The 13,965-nt window shown below is 37.2% G+C and overlaps 1 pseudogene; it reads left to right on the top strand.

The window, feature by feature from the left end:
* Positions 1 to 11,378: 11,378 nt before the first annotated feature.
* LOC148676405 (uncharacterized) lies at positions 11,379 to 12,506 on the top strand (annotated as a pseudogene).
* The last annotated feature ends 1,459 nt before the right edge of the window (positions 12,507 to 13,965 follow it).

The following is a 13,965-nucleotide window of genomic DNA, read 5'->3' as shown; positions in this document are numbered from 1 at the left end:
AGTATCTCTGTTGTGCATGATTTTTATTTCACGTTTGGATCATTCAGCAGGAGCTTGTCCTGAAAAAACAGACCTGCTTGAATGTTACCCAGGAGTGCCAGTTTTCAGCTTTGTCATATATTCAATTCTGATTTTGAAGTCCTGATTGGGTCCATGCAATAATGTGGACTTGTGTTGCATAGCCGTCTCCTTGTAAAAGATCCCAGTTAAAAAATGTAATTGAGCACTCTATAAAGGCCTAATAAGAATAACAGTTATTGCTTTGACTGAACAACCGGTCACCCAGGGTGATGTCAATCTGACTAAAAATGAAGGCAATGGTGTAAATCACCAGGCTCACTTAGATATCCACCTATATGTCAGTGCTCTCGGGCTCTTTTATTTTTCAAGTCAAATAGAGCTGTTGTTTAAATCTAAATAATCTTCCCTGTTGCTGTCAATGAAAAATGTCAAATGTGCATTTTCTTTGATGGCCTCGAAGAGCTGTACCTCTATGTATTTTTTTTTTTGCTCCTGGTTTGGGTGAGGTCTAATTGGAATATGTCCAACTCCGACTTTGCAAAATCCACAGATCCTCAGTGAACAAAGGCCATGATATGAGACATAAAATATGTCTCGGTGGGTCTCACATCTTGATACCCTCTTTTTACCCATCCTACATCTTTTATGATCCATCATGGTTATCTTAACTGTTTTTAACAGGCTGAGTGCAATGCAGATCCAGGCTTTGTCAGTATCTTCATTGAAAAGGACAAATTGTCCGTCCCTGTTAAATATGTACAGTATAACATGAGGATAATGCATCTCCACCAGCCCCCCTTCCCAGCTCCCCTTCAAGTTGATGGGTTTTCTGTGAATGCTCTGTGAAACACGAGTTGTTTTTTATTGGAAACATCATTGATTATGAATTACTAGCCAGTATCATGTAAATCCATTGGATTTCATTTTTCAATGCACTCTATATGTCTATCACATTAGAGGCATTTACCCAATACTTGTAATTGTTACGATTCCTGCCTGTCGGCGACAAAAGAGGCAGAAGAAGGCGTTGTCTTAGTTCATTAGTCTACCTATCAGTGTACGCTTTCACCACCACACCTCTGTCTCATCTTGTATTTTAGCACTAGTCTTTCCCTACCTCCTCGCTCAGTATTGGTTTTCCTTTCGAGCGACTTAGTTGCGCTACGCCTTCTACCTCTTCGTACTGTTCTGGTTCCGACTTTGGTTTCTCCCCTTTTACTACGTTTTTTGGATTACGGCTCGGCTTCGGTTGCTCTCTCCCAGTTTGGATCTCTGGCTTCCCCTGGACTCTCGGCTCTCTCCTTCGTCTACGGTTTTGGATTACAGTCTGGCTTTGGCTACTCTCTCCCTGTTTGGATCTCTGGTTTCCCCTGGACTCTCGGCTCTCTCCTTCGTCTACGGTATTTGGATCACGACTTGTCTCTATTGGCTCCTGCAAGTGGGTTCATTACTTGGTTTCGGTTTCACTGGCCGAATCCGTAACAGGAATTTATCATTCCAACTGTGCCACATTATCAAAAGCTGTTTTGTGCTTTTCCACGACCTTTAACCACCAAAATGTTTTGCATGTGACAGATCCTGACTGTGTCCTGGTTGACCTTCTATAGCTCTTTGGCAAATAAGAAACCTTTTAATAGCATCTCCGTCATTACTCCTCCACTTTGTAAGAGAGTATCGGAGCAGGGATTCGCTCTTTCACAATTAAAATTTAATTCGTAAAGGTTTGTTCATAAACTTTTTAAACCTCCCCTTTATTTTGGACACTCTCATGTGATTGCCCTTATTTAATGCAGACTTTCTGTAAACAGGTTTCTACACAGCCAGTGAATTGGCTGGGTTGTCACATAATGCCCAATACTTTCATGTTTCACAAAAATTTGGAAGGGCCTGGTGAGAATTGTTTTATCCTCATCCAGATGAACAGCCCTCTCTAAATATGTTTTAGAAAGCCCTGGTTACTTCCAGACCAGGATTTTAACTGTATGACCTAAGCATATTTTCACAATGTATCTATACATGTTAGAATGCAACTAAACCCACCATTGATGTCTGAATACTTGTACATGTCCACTAAATCTGCCTGCAGTTGCCAGTCAATGTCTGGGACCAGTTTTCTATTTCTCTTCCTTTTGACTCAGACTGGTTTGTGCATCGTGTAAGCATACTACTCAGATAGCCACTTGCACACCTCTTTGCAGCTTGGGCTCACACCCTGGGCCCTCATAGCCTTCACCAGGCCCTACATGCCGCTGTAGCTCCCCGACACCTTAGGACTATAATACACCTGCTTTAAATTGCACTTGGTATGTCCAGGCACATCTTCTGTCCTGGCGACACTCACACTTCATCATCAAATGCATGTGTGCATCAACATGACGTCTGCCTGTGATACAGGGGAGGTGGGAGGGGACTGGTGGAAAATGGATGTAGAAAAAGGGCCTGTGTGGCCTGTCAAATTTTTTGATGATGTGTGTATCTACTCAGTAATGATGTTCACAAATAACATAAAAAACAGACCAGATGTTTTTAGCCATCAAATTCTCAAATAAAGAAAATCAGAATTTTCAAATAAATAAGACAGCGAGTTCTGTTTTTTAATATTGTAAGTCTGGTACTCAAAAATTCAGATTACCTGGACAGAATGATTTCAAATCTGATTACAAGGAGGCACACTTTCACACCACAATCTGCAGACGACAAAGAGGAGGATGGATGATGTTCATTCTTCACTTCCTGTTTTGTCTTTCTGACTTCTGTCTTTATGATTATTCTATGGGCCAGTTACTTGTGAATGGTTTTTCTTCAACTTGGTAGTGATAATTACTTAAAGTGAATAACTTATTTTGTCTACTTTAGATCATCCGTAAACTCCTTCATGTTTAATTACCTCTGCGCCCAAAGACAGCTATGTACAGATGCAGCCATTCAAAGTGCGCGGAACAAACACGTACCGCAGGCATTTGGCTACGTCATAACGCGTTATAATGCGGTATGCGATTGGTTGGCCAAAATGATCGACAGGGGTACTCCTTGGTCGGTCGTGGAAAGATTTAAATGTGTTTACTGTGCATGTTTTAGTATTGAATATTTATATGGAATTTTACCACTGAAGGGAAATTGTAGTAGCATAAAAAGAATTGGAGCATAACGCATGTGAAGGTCATAAACTATATTAATTTTGGAACATAAACATACAGTATTATGTAAACTGAATATGGCTGGTCTCGGTACTTTAAAGAAAAAATAAACACCAGTATTACATTTCTCATTAAGCATCAAAGTCTTTAACTAACACGTGAAATAACATGTGTATACAGTACTCTGTGAGAACAGTGGTAGTTTTAAGGTTTTCTGAGAATACACTCGATACCGGAGTAAACAAGCATACTTTTAGAACTTGATTAATAGGGAATATAATATGGAATCGCGTATCTAAAGAAATTAATAACGATATAATTATATTCATGTACTGCAACACAAACAGAAGTATATACTGTATACATACTGTACAATGTCTATTGATATGTGTAGGGCTGTTCCACCACTTGTCATGTGCCTTGATGGTCTAAGTGCCTGACTTCTAAGCGGTAGGTTGGCTGTTCAAATCCAGCTAGCGCCATGAGTTTTCTTTTAACACACATTTCTTTGAAAAAATTAAATAGCAATATTATGGACAATTAATTGACTTTTTTATATTTCTAAATATCACAACATGTTCGAATCTAAGTCATTTTTTAATAACAACGAATAGTCACCGTCTTTCCCTCTGATACCGGTTCCTGCTCCAGAAGCAGGAACCGGTATCGTGTGGGGATCCCTTTAGATCTCCCTTCAGATTTAAAAGGTTATTAAGAATATCTTCTTAATAATATCTTCCAGCTCCCTGGGTAAACTATCATACTTGACTGAGAACGCTTTAGAGAACTTAACATTTTTATTATCAACAAATTGTAAATACGACGTTTACATTGGCGTTATTAATTTTTCACTTGAGTGTATGGAGGAGTGTCAGCTGTCAATGAGAGCAGACCCCCCCTCTTAGGCTGCGCAAACGATTTTTTAATTTTTTATAAAGAAATGAAGGCTACTGTATATGCGTAACAATATAAACATTTACTGTCAAACTTTAAATCAACAATTGATTTAAAGACGATCTGTCAAAGTGCAATGAAATACAATATTGTTATTGTTGTTGTTGTTGTTGTTGTTGTTTTTATCCTGTAAAGTGCTTTGAGAAGCCACCTTTAGAGGCACTATATAAAGGTGCTATATAAAGGCACTGATTCTTATGGAGTGTGTCTTCTTTCTTCTTTTTTCAGCATGGAATAAACCTATTACTTGATTCTTATGGAAGCCCGTTTCCACCAGGGATTAAAAAAAAAACACACACTCTCTTGTTTAAAGCACCACGTCTCTTCCCGTTACAAAGAGGAAACACTTTACACTTTAACTCTTCACTTCACAGTGAAATTTCACCAGAGCCACTCATTAATAGTTTATGCTAACACCTAACTTTCTTAACACACAGTGGTCCCCCCGGGTTCCAGTTAGTGCCGGATTCCAGTTAGCCCTACACATATCAATAGACATTGTACAGTATGTGTACAGTATATACTACCTTTTATGTTGCAGTACATGAATATCGTTATTATTAATTATATCGTTATTAATTTCTTTAGATACGCTATTCCATATTATATTCCCTATTAATCAAGTTCTAAAAGTATGCTTGTTTACTCCGGTATCGAGCGTATTCGCAGAAAAGCTTAAAACTACCACTTTTCTCACAGAGTACACATGTTATTTCACATAGTAGTTAAAGACTTTAATGCTTAAAATGTTTAGGGAGAAATGGAATACTGGTATAATAATAATAATAATAATAATAATAATAATAATAATGGAATATTTTTTCTTTAAAGTACCGAGACCAGCCATTTTACATAATACTAATACATAATACATAATACTGAATGTTTATGTTCCAAAATTAATATCATTTATGACCTTCACATGCGTTATGCTCCTATTCTTTTTATGCTACTAAAATTTCCCTTCAGTGGTAAAATTCCATATAAATATCCAATACTAAAACGTGCACAGTAAAGACATTAAATATACATATACAGTTTAGTTTGCACACAGTAATATGTTTATGTTCCTAAATCAATATCTTATGAGCATGTGAAAGGCATGGTGAATCGGAGATTCTCAAAAATTATGATTGGAAACAAATGCGTGATTGGATCAACAAAATGCTGTGGTGTTACTTTTTGTTAATGAAAAAATAAAGTCTTTTCATTTACAAAGATGGTCAATAAAAAAATAAAGTATTTTTGTTTACAAAGATAGTTACAAAGAATGTGGACCAGGGTAATACTTTGAGTTTACAGCTTGTCCAAGTTCATTCATTATTAATACTATTAGTAATATCTTCGGTAAAGTCTTTGATGGTGACAGCTCAAGCGCTGTACATGAGAGGTTGAGCTTTATTAGCTCCACCTTGCGGAAATTCCGATACTATTATTTTACTTGTGGTACCATGCGGTATTATGCGAGAATATACGGTATTCATATGGTATTATACAGTAACTTGAGTTATACTGCGACAAGTGCACCGCGTTATAACGCTTGTTTTGAATGGCTGCATCTGTAAATATAGCCAAGCTCTATCCAATGTTCCAAACCAGCTGTGTAAGGCAATCAAGCTGGATACTGCATACATTTCTAAACTAGGTGAAGCTCAGGTTCACCTTCTCTATACTTCCTCAAATATCACAATAATACAGTATATGAGAAGGTCACTTCCATAACAAAGCACAGTGGCTCATCAGGCCAGAGTTTATCCTGGTTTCTGTCGTGTTAAGTGAAGCTAAGAGAAGAGGAGGGAGCACATGATTCCCAATGTCCCCCAATTTTTATATATATATAATATTTATGCATATATTTATATCCTACTGACTGCTGAAACACACTTAGATCCTCAGGCTCAAAGCTGCAGATGTCTCATGGCTCAGCAACACATTTGAGTATTATTTCAGGTAATGTTTGTCAACCAGAAATGTTCTACAAGGCTTGGCTCAAACATACTCACACTGTTGTTTAAAGCTATGCTTCATCTGGAAAAAGAAATATAATTGTGACATTAGGAAAGACAATCTAAAGACATTCAATAATAGGCCAGCAGCTATGTCACCCTAAAAATAGATCTTGTCAGATCAGATGAACTAAGGAGAACTAAGGGAAACCACATTAATAGTGGAAATGGTATGGATGGAATACAAGTGAAACCCAGTGAAACAGAGATGTAAGGTGTACTGTGTTTTGAATAAAATATTTAAAAACAAGGTCTTATACATTTTATGGGTGTCCTGGGATGCTATGCGATATAATGTATGACTTATGTATTATAGTGTGTGCTCATGGTCATTAATTTTGGCAGCACAATTACCAGCATATAACATGATTAGGTTAGATCTCAGAAGCTAAGCAAGGCTGGGCCACTTGTACTTCTGCAAAAAATGTTGGTGGAACAGTAGGTGGCACTTTTCCAACTTGCCTCAAATTTTACAAAAACAATTCCCCAGTAAGGTGACATTATACTGTATGAAGTACTAGAAGAGTTAAAAAACTAAAGTTCTGTTTATTTGATTATTTAAGATCAAATTAGCATATTAAAAAAATAGAGTTAACCCCAATTTCACTGGCTAAATTCTACCTTGGTTTGCACAATTTAGCCTATTTAAAAATTTCCCTTAATTCAATATGTGAAACAATTTCTCAATTCTTTCTAAATACCTAATCATTTGTATATTCAGATTGCAAATGCTGCTGTGTATCACCCAAATGAGTGCTGTATTTCAGTTTTAATTATAGTACAAAGTAATTAACTTGGTTTGGGATACCTCCAAAAGGAAAGTGTTTCACAAATATATCCATCCATTTTCTATCTGCTTTTTCCATACAGGGTCGAGGAGAAGCCTATCCCAGCAAGTAATAGGTGTAAAGCTGGTTTCACCCTAGATGGGATTCCAGTTCATCGCAGAGCCCACACAATGTTGTGTGTTGTATTTTGTTATTGTTTATTGTTACTAAATATTTGTCTTTTCGTGTTTATGCTTTGCAAATATTTCTTTGCCAGCAGTTAAAAAGAGGAAATAGCTTTTTTACATATTCACAAAATCTAAAATACCGTAGTTACTGTTGTGAAGCAGGGTTAACATCTGACATTTCAGATCTTAAATTATTTCAAATGTTAGGGGGTGTCAAGGGAATTGGCAAATTCTCTTTCAGCCTCCCTTTGGAATGAATGCTGCAGGGCTTTTGTAATTATGGCAAATACAAACACTTCACCACTGTAGACTAATTTCTCCTCTACTCCTCATTATTTTTATTATCATAACATTTTTTTACTTGCCAGGAATACTATACAAATACACAAATGGTTGGTCCTGGCACTGACTTCTTTATCCTGTTTATGGTTTGACTTTAAGTTTAGTAATCATAACTTGAGTTTTCAATGTAAGCGCTTTGGGAAACGCCAAACTTAAATACATTCCTCCCTCTGTGACCTCTGAGTATAAGAGCATTGAGCTGACATGATTCAGCCCACAATGACAGGCCCAACCCTGCTTAACAACGGAAATGAATAACTGACTTGAAAGATTTCCAGAAACACAATACTTCTTACAAAACATTACCCTATCTACAAAATAGCAACTTGTTCTAACAAATGTTCACATTGCTTGTAGGAGATGATTAAATTATTATTGTATAAACACTACTGAAGTATTTAAGTAAGAATGAATTGTGAAGAACTGCTAAAAAGATACAGGAAAAATATTGTGCAAATGTTCTTAGTGAAACTGAATTAGAAATATTTTAATTGCAACTCTTATGCATATCATTAAAGCTGCTCCCTTACTATATCCTATATTCTATATCTATTCTACTGTTATATAGGATATATATATTCTACTGTTACAGGCTGAAGTAGATAACAACTGGGGTTATGAGCATTTATTTTACTTATTGGCTGAGCCATTCAGTCAATTCCTGTTATTCACCACTTTCAACCCCCCCCTCACTTGTAACTATTGGTGTTAGTAAGGGATTCTCTGGTTTAAACACTTTTGTGAGAGAAGAGTCATAGTTTACGGAGGTAGATTTTATTTTGTGCAGCAATGTGTTTTACAAAAAATGGAAGATATCCAGGAAGTCTGTGAAGAGATCATAGAGGTAGAATTTACAGTTGATAGTAAATCTCAGAGGAGTGAAGTTTCTGTATAAGAAATAAAACCATTCCCTGCAGCTGTACAAGAAATTGGAAGGACTGTAGGACAGAGTGAAATAAGTGCACTTATGTAACTGAAGGGATAACAACACCTGAGAGTGAATCTCAGCTTTCTTCACCCGGCTGCCAAATTTGCCAGAAGAGGAAGAGTGCCAGCAGACAAGAGGCAGAGTGGACAAAACTACAGTAGCAGCAGATGCAGTTAGGGTCTGCAGTGCTGACGGTGCTAGTTTCATTAGCCTGCTCTTCTGGGCTCCTAAGTGTACAAGTTTGACCATTGGACCAGACTTGGAGAAAGACTGTAAAAGGCCTGTGGCATTACTAAAGCAGAAATTTTGTAACACCCAGGCAATACCAGAGGACTGGGTGAGTTGAGAGATACTGCAAGAGTATGGCAAAAGCTCTGGGATCTGCACTGCATATTAAATGACTGTCTGCAGAATTATTTCTGGTCACCAAGAACTGCTAAAGATGACTGGGCCTGCTCTACTGCTAGTGAGACCAAAGCTGCCCACGATGATTTGGTCTTCCTTGTGGGTACCATTTATGGAGCCTGATTTAAAAGAAACAATGCTTGACCAGCTTGATACCCCACAAAGAAAGAAACTGGACTGATCACGGGTTCTGTTTTATGTAATTCTGTTTTCAATCACATCAACCTCTTTTTTAATGTCTTAATATGTTTTATTGTTGTTGTGGCTTTTAGTATGATGCACTGCAGTTTTGTTACTGTTATTGTGTTTCATTTTATTTATTGTTATGCTATAATGTCCATGCAACATTTGTTTTCTTGCATAGTGTCATTTACTGTAGTTTATGTCACCTCATAGTTACTGAGTTTAATTTTTAATGAAGGACTTGGCAAATTTTTTTTTTTTTTGCTCTATGACTAAGTTATTTTTGTTTTAAAACTTTTTATTGTTCTGTTTATAATGTAAATGTTTTAGAATGGCCTTTGATGAGTTTAAATATGTCTCTGGTTTTCAATATTTTGGTCAGATCAGTTCTGTTTTAAATCCAGCTATATTACTTAAGCACATAAACACAGTTTTTGATTCTCTGAACTTTTTTTCTTTTTCTTTTGCAATATTTTGCATATTTGCATGATGGTCTATTTATTTTGGGTGCCGTTTATTTTCACATAGCATTATGTTTAAATTTAAACTGAGACTTTTTCTTTTTAACAAAGAAGAGAATCACAAGAGTGAAACATGATAAAGGTTAAATATAAACATCTCAGATCACATTTTATTCTCTATATGCACTGTATAATATGTATTTAAATTTTTACTTTTGTTTGAATGTTAGTGTCACTTTTAATGGAAAGTGTTCTAATATACTGTAATGTCAGTGACACTTTTGGGATCAACTTTTGTTGGGGGGACACAGCTGTAACTTGTTTGTTTAATTGGAAGGATGTACAGTAAGACTTAAAGTGGCAGTAGGGTGCACAAAAGTAAAGAGTGGACAAATTAAATACTGATAGATTTGATATTTAGTGTAGTTTACTGTCAAATATATGTTTCTTGCATTATTTTCTGACACAAAAAAATAAATAATTTGCACTGAATGGTGAAGTGGAAATCTAATAAGTAAATTGATTCTTAAAATGTAGAGAGCTTTGCAAAAAAATATATTGGTGCTTTTAGATAATATATTTCAAGGATGTAATTGCCGTGCTACAGTACGTGCAGAATTTTAGAAAACAGTGCGTCGACAAAGTACACTGTTTAGGTTACTTTAGAAGACAATGTACCAAAACAATATATGCTGTCTGGGTCGTTAGAATTAGCCGAAAGAAACTGATTAGCTTTGAATAACAAATCTAGTGCTTCTTCTCTCGCTCTATGATGTAATCTGTTTTGTCTTAGGGAAAGGGGAAGTTTTTGAAGGGACAAAGCACTGAGCTTTTTTACAGCGCAACGTCTTATAAAAACCCTGTACTGCTTGTAACAAACTGAGTCTCTGGTTGCACTGTGCGAAGTGGCAGCAGGGCTCCCAATATTGCAATATTGAAATAAAGACCTTACTCAGGTGAGAACTCTCTCTTGTGGCTTCCTTGATAGTTATATTTCCATGACAATGGCGGTTTTGACTGGAAATTAAATAAACGAAAGGGTGGTCTCTGACTTTTGCACAGTAATGTACAGTATATTGATATTTTCATGTATGGTTGATATTTTCACTTCACACCTCAACAATCCTGAGTGGATGTTTTTTCTTAAATCAGTATCAGCATATTGATCCACATAAAATGATGCTTTAAGTTTGGTATTTTCAAACTGAAAATTGATAATACACAATTCATTTTTAGATTGATGCCAGTGTCCTGATCTTAATGACAGATGAGGAATTATTTGCCTTCTTATGGAGATAGATTGGCAGTGGTGGGATATTGTAGGAGACAGGAGAAAGAGCTCAACTGTAGGAAATCAAAGCTTTTTGAGCGACTGAAGTCAAAACTGAATAAAACCTAAAAGTATAAGCATCCAGAAAATATCACTCATCAACAAGAGATGAATACAGAGAGGAAAGTAAGGAAAGTGGAGTTGGTCTGGATGCTGTAACATGATGAAAAAGAGGCTTTATCCAGGTGAGAATCAGAAAGGGTGGTGGAACACAAAAGTTAAGTGTTCCAAAGGACTGGGAAAAAAAGACCATATGTTTGTTTTTTCCAGATGGAAAAAATGCACATGGAAACATTTCTGAGTCTGAGGTGGCTCTGACAAATTACCTTAGATGAGGACAGTATAGTGGGAGCTCAGTATGAAGCCTCAAAGCTAACTATCATGAGGTTCTATCTGACAACCAAAAAGAAACATGACAGTGGTGGTGTGGAGACACAGCAAGAATCAAACACTGCAGGTCACTCACAGGAAAACACACAGGATTTTCCCTCTACCAACTCACAGATTGATCCACCATTTGAAATAGATACTGTACATTAGACATAATTTATGTTGGAAGCACTGGAAATGATTTTAACTTAGGCAGTGATGACGTGGCACACTTTTATCCTTCAGATGTCACAGATTATTACAGTTTAGCTCAGCAAAGTTCTACCATGTTTACTGGGGAAAATATGGAGGATAGCAATATCGTTACAATATTCAATGGAGACCTATCAGGAATGGGAGAACAAATTCTAGAAGACACCTTGCGCCTGGCACAAGAACTCAGGGAACCAGACAAAAAAATCCTTGTTGTCCATCGCAGCCAGATAGTATCTGAGCTTATTGAACATTTCACTGATTAAAGCCTTTCATATACTCAATCAGAAAATCAAGTAAATCTTCTACTATCAAATGGACAGTATGAGAAGGGACATTATGAGGGAGGCATTCTTAGGGATTGCCTCTCTGAATTCTATGAGCAATGTACAACAGGCATCACTTTCAAGGTACCTTTTCTTGTACCATGGTAACATGGTACCAAGATACCATGACTATGGCAAGAAAAAGTGGCAGAGTATAGGTAGAATTATTTATTTTGGTTGACAAAAAGAGAAGTACTCGCCCATAAAGCTTTCTCCTGTAATCTTGGAACAGGCAACTCTTGGATATGTGAAGAGTGATCTTGTTGACAATTTTCTAAAGTACCCAGGATCTCAGAATCTGACCGTAATACCTTGGAATCTTGTCGCAGAGACTCCAACAGTTCTGACCAAGATGAATTACTGGAAATCTTGGACAACTACAGCTGCTGAAGAGTGCCAAATGCACACAACTTTAAACAAATTCTGCTGGCTCACAAAACCCTTATCCAAGAGCCTGCTTATGTTATCAAACAGTGGGAAAATGTACTTGCTCCCCTCAGCAAAGCCCTTCAGGATATTGAAACTGTGTATGAAAACTTGCAGCTGATGGCATAAAAAATCATACGGTCACTGGCGTTTACCTGCACAATGAATGCGCAGGAAAATAAAATATCAAAGCATATTACAACATACCTGCGAGAGTGTGATGGAAAGAAACAGTCTCTGTTTCTGAGGTTCTGCACAGGCTCAGATCTCTTTCTTGGCAAGACTGTAACTGTTGATTTCACTGAAATGCAAGGATTTGAGAGAAGACCTATGGCACGTACAAGTGGCTGTTATTTGAGAGTGTCTCTTCATTATGATAACTATCCTGACATCAGGTGTGAAATGAACAAAATTTTGGAAAGTAATATATTGGTGATGGACATAGTTTAGTATTTTAGTCTATCAACCTACAGACTACCCAGATAAGTAATGTGTGCATCTTTCAACATTCATAAATTATGGTAAGGTATACTTATTCACAATATCAATTTAAAGGCCATCTGACCAAGTCTGTACCTTTACACATGTAAGAATATTGTTACACCATGCCCACAAAGGAATCGGCATTCCACCTCACATTCCAACACAGTTCCCAATTATCCCTTTTCCCCAGTCTATTTAATGCTGTCTCTCACTCTTTCCGGTGCTCAGTATTAGGGTCTTCCTGGCTAGAGCTACTCCCAGTCTCATTGTTATTTACTACTTGGTTTTTGGCTTTTGACCCTGGTTTGTTTTTCGTGTACGTATCCTGGATATGGTTTTGGTACTTTTACTCTCTTTCTGGTTTTGACCAGGTTTTTCGGCTTCCATACGGATTACGGCTCCACCTCTGATTATTTGTACTTTTGCACCGGCTAGTTTACCTATGGCTTTCGGACCTCGGATTGTTCTTTCGACTAGGCCTTTTGGAGTTTGCCCTGATTTTCTGCATAGGGTCCTCACTACTTACTCCTAACACATATAAGATATACTGAGTTTTGAGTATACTTATGGCAGAATTTTAATCATTTCACTTAAGAAATTACAAAGTTCAAGTTCAAGTTCAAGTTTATTATCATTATACTCATATACAGGTATATGGTATAACAAAATGCTATTTAGCTAGCTCACGGACATAAGTAGTACAAAGAAAATAACAACAACAACAACAATACAATTGTATAACAAAAGAAAGACAGAGACAACAGGCAGTGTGCAAAAAACAACAATAGGCGATGTGCAAAAAACAACAACAGGCACTGTGCAAAAAACAACAACAGGCAATGTGTAAAAACAACAACAGGCAAAACAGCAAAAAGGTAACAGGTTATGTGCAACAACATGCATCAACAGAATGAAATAAAGGGATAGAAATTATGTGTGTTTGGGTTTTTGGTAAGAAAAAAAGAAAGAAAGAAAGAAAGAAAGAACGAAAGAAAGAAAAAGAAAGAAAGAAAGAAAGAAAGAAAGAAAGAAAGAAAGAAAGAAGGCACTGTGAGGTTCAGATCATAGGTGAGAGGTGAGGTGGGAGTGAGAAAGGCTGGGAGTTTAATAGTTTGATAGTGCGGGGGTAAAAACTGTCTCCGAGTCTGGTAGTCCAGGCCCGAATGCTCCGGTACCGTTTTCCAGATGGTAGCAGATCATAAAGTCTGTAGCTGGGGTGTGTGGGGTCTTTGATGATGCTTAGAGCTTTCCTCAAGCACCGTCTGTCATAAATGTCCTGTATAGATGGGAGGGCAACCCCAGTGATGGACTGGGCAGTTTTCACCACCCGCTGTAGGGCTTTGCGGTCAGCAGCTCTGCAGTTGCCATACAGATGCAGCTACATTTTGTACCTTCAAAATGCACGGTACAAACCCGCAGTATGGGA

This window comes from Lepisosteus platostomus, chromosome 2, assembly GCF_059453375.1.
Source record: "Lepisosteus platostomus isolate fLepPlt1 chromosome 2, fLepPlt1.hap1, whole genome shotgun sequence".
Lineage (NCBI taxonomy): Eukaryota > Metazoa > Chordata > Actinopteri > Semionotiformes > Lepisosteidae > Lepisosteus > Lepisosteus platostomus.
Note: the sequence above shows the minus strand (reverse complement) of the source record. Positions and strands in the feature narration are given on the sequence as shown.